A 4315-nucleotide genomic window follows, 5' to 3' on the forward strand; every position below is an offset into this window, starting at 1 on the left:
CCTACTACATCCAATTCAAGACATTCACCTACTTAAGGGTAGCAGGTACAACTATAAATCCTAAGAAGCTCACTACATATCCATGTGATAGACTTATTTTTCTAGAGGTTGCATGACAAATCACATCTACATATGACAAAGTAAGGAAACAACATAAGACATGGGTATGGTCCATCACCATAGGTCTATTTGGTGTCAAGTAGAAGTAGGATATCATGACTTATGAGTTAGAATGGGATCAACATCCCTTGGAGGAATGTAACTCCCCTCGTCCATATTTTGATAATATTGGCAAAGTTCAATACTTGGCAGGAAAACAATTTAAATATGAAGATACCATAAAGGATCATTGGATGAATGTAGTAGATGACTATGATATCAAGATAAGGGATTATTGTAGGATGACTCTTTATTTGGTAGGTAGTGCCTTGAAAATAAAGGTCCCATTGAAGATTGTTCAATAATACACTAAAGAGGTCTTAGATCCCTTGTATAATCAAGATAAGATATATGATCGATCAATCATGAATGCAAAAATTTATAGAGAAGAAAATGCAGATATCAATCAAAGGGCAAGGCATATCATCTAGTTGATAAAGGAATGGAAAAAGAGGCCATTCAAGTTGGACTCGGTTCCTAAAACAATACTCTTATAGGCTACAACCTACCCATTAAACGGAAGAGGGTGAAAGTTGCAGTACCAACATTCATAGCCCAGTCTCCAATTAGGCCAAGAATAGTGTATCAGCATGATAGGGAAGTTGGATACTTCAAGGCATAGAAAAGAAAGAATAAAAGGAAAAGAGTTTCTCCTCAATGATCTGAGCCCGAAATTGAAGGGACTCAAGCCTAAGAAGCCACTCAAGCTCAAGATAATCCACAAGTGCCACCTCCAAAACAAGGATAGGGCCCTAAAGATGAAGCACAAGAGGTGTCCCCACAGGTTCAAGAAGAAGAAGCCTCTCCATCAACTCCTAAGAGAAAAAAGGCTAAGACTTTAATTAAAAGGACTAGAAGATATAAAGTGAAAAGTAAGGTTATTCCTATTCCTTTAGTCCTAGAAACCATTCCTGAAGAAGTTGAAGAGGATGAAGAAGATGAAGAGGATAACCTTCCCTTGAGTTAGAGGACTCATCTAGCTAGATCTACTAAGGTAGACCAAAGAAAGAGTTCCACTATAATGCCACCATCTATTCCTACACAACCTATTGACTTCAGAGGATGAGTTACAATATTGGATTGATGAACAAGAGGACCAAGGGATTGATGTCTTTAAAATATTATATTTTGACTTCATACCTATAGGTACTTAACTCATAGGTGACAAGATAAGGGATACACCAACGAATCAACCTTTTGGAGAAGATTGGAGTCAATTTCCATCTTCTCCACAAGAGCCTCTAGGTGCTCCACCATCACTAGCTCAAGATTTATCTTTAGTGGATAAAGGTTTAGTGACTCCTCTCCCTCTTGTTAATAAAGAGTAAGTACAAGTTGTGTAGGAAGAGGAGCCACAAAAAATATCCACCAATAAAGTATTAGAAGAGGGACAAATATATGAAGAACCTTAATAAACTTCTTAAGATACAAAGGCAAGGACTGTGGACTCCACAGACATAGGGATGTCTGATGTAGATCCTTCACAGAAAGAAAGGACTCTAGAGAGGAGCGATAAGGGAAAGGGTCTAGCAGAACAAACCCCCTCTTCATCTAAGTATAAGTCTTTGATAGAAACTACTCCAAGATGATTAGATAAAGAGGTGATGGTTAGGCATAAAAGGAAATTGTGTTGTAGTGAGGAGGAAATGAAAGAATTGGTTGAAGATCTAAAGAAACCTAAGCTACTTACAGGTGATGCATGAACATTGGCCTTTATTATGACGAATCAAAATCAGGACTTATTCACTCACATTGTCATCCCTCCTCTACATGCAGATACTAAAGATCTAACCACAAAAGATTACTAGATCAAAGAGGTCTTGTTGGGAAATCCAACTATGGACACGACTAAATTGATGGTCACCATAGGAATTAAACAAGTGTTTAACTAATTAGAAAAAGATGAGTCTAAATTGTCGAGGCTCTAAAAATAGAATGAGCTTCTAAGAGGCTATTTGCATGAAGTGGTCGGTCCTTTGGACCCTGATCATCCTGAGGAAACTCTAGGTGTGGCACTTGAAAGGAAGGAGAATGTAGTTTATAACAATTAGATCCATTTTTTGAAGGTGTGTCAACAATGGAGGGAATGTTTTGAGGAAAAAGGTGTGCAGATAATACAAGGAAACCTTAAATTATTGCACCATATGAAGAATAATATAGACAGGTCATTTGCTATATTGAACCAAGATTTTGGATTGATGGACAAGGTACATACCTGGGGTAAAGACTTTCAAGCGTTATAGTCAATAAATGGGTAGAGGTATCGTATGCTCATGGATGTATAAATGGGGGATGCATTAGATAAGATAAATGATTGGATCGAGAAGATTGCCACTAGTAATAAAGTAATGGAGACATTACATGTGGATATTCATAAGGTCAAGGATCAACCCCAAGAGAAAATTTTGGAAGTTGAAAAGTATTACAACGATGCTTGCATTGACATTTTTGAAGATAAGTCAAGGTTTGAAAGATCTTTGAAGAAGCTTCAACTGATGAAGAAATTAGACAATCATTTAAGATGGAGGAGGCATTGCTAGAATTAGATGTAAAGCCTGAAGACTTTGCAGAGACTCACATAGAAGTAGGCAACTACAGATAGATAATCAAGGATAAGCTTGATGCTTTGGATTTTCCAAATGCAACCCAAGTAATGGAGATCATAGAGAAATTCAAGAGCAAACATCTAGACATAGCTTTGGTATGAAGGGGAAGAAAACCCATAAGCTAGAATTTCAATTTTGACACTTAGGAAAATTTTGCATTTTTTAAATCTGACACTAAGATGTGCCTCTCCAAAGGTGCGCAAAGTGTGCCTCTCCAAAGGTGCACCAAAATTTTTTGAAGAAGTCAAAGGTGCATCAATAGTTAACTACCAATTCAATATTTAGAACTTTGCATGCACTAAAAACACATTATGACAGCATTTTAAGTCCTACAAACATCCAAAGAAGGTTAAGCTTCTATTTTTGGCATCTCTAGAGACTACTACATCATTTGACAACTTATTTCTTCTTATCTACTTCTTCTTTCTTTGTTTAAGACATGTAAAGGCTCATGCACCCATTAAATGATATAAACAAGGGTGGAGTCCTACTTGGCACCTCCTAGAGAGTCAGTTTGTCTATATTTAGATTTGTTTTATTATTTTTAAGTATATATTTGCATAGAGGAATCTGTCACTCTCAACACAAATTGAGGAGACGATTGCCTTTAAATTGAGGAATTAAATATGTTTTCTAGGTCATTATTTTGATGCAATAATATATGCTATTGGTGCTCTCATTCTGAGTGTAGTGATTCTTGTCAAAGTGTGTTATATTTTATGGATGTATATTCATGGAGTGTAATGGAGCTAATGCTTTTGTTGTGTTATTTTGATTGAGCAATTTTTTAACTCTAGTATTTTCCGTGTGTTTAGAAATTCCACTTATGTACTTAGTTGGAGAAGAGATCACCTATTGTTCATACATAGCTTTTTGTCTTGCATAAGCACACTTTCCATGGCCTTGTGATCTGATGAAAAGTGAAACATCTTATGGTTACTGAATTCCCATCAATGATTGCATCAGTGGAATTAAGGAAGAGTTGCTCCTATTTTTATTGGTTACCTACCAATCTTTTCAAAGGCTTAATTTGTAGATGTGTTGTTTCCATGGCTTATGTCCGTTAGAGATTTAATTTTCAAGTCATTTTCTTAAATTTCTTGTTACCCTATCTTCATTATTTGATTTACAAACACTTGGTTAATTTAGGAATTCATATAGTTGTATAGTTAAAATTGCATTCATTATAAATAGAAAAATACAAAAAATACAACAAAAATAAAATAAAATATTTTTGTGTCGTTACTTTTTGAGATAGCAAGAAAATTCAATATCTTATTCAAAATTGGTTGAACCAGCAAAAGCCTCCTTGTGAACACTCAAATTTATCTTCTACTAAGCATATTCCAGTAGGTCACAAGATCACTCAAAACCTTGGAGTTAATCCCATATTAGCTTTTCAAGGGAGGTATTTGAAAGGATTCTTGTTGTTAAGCATCGTGCAAAATGACAGCCCAACAGTTACATCAGGTGATGAAGATCAAAAAGGCTTTATGAGCACATTGAGTAAATTGTTTGAGAAAAACAAATCAGTAAAGTCTTTGGAGAAG

Source organism: Cupressus sempervirens, chromosome 3, assembly GCF_028749045.1.
Source record: "Cupressus sempervirens isolate cs-2001-9-10 chromosome 3, ASM2874904v1, whole genome shotgun sequence".
Classification (NCBI taxonomy): domain Eukaryota; kingdom Viridiplantae; phylum Streptophyta; class Pinopsida; order Cupressales; family Cupressaceae; genus Cupressus; species Cupressus sempervirens.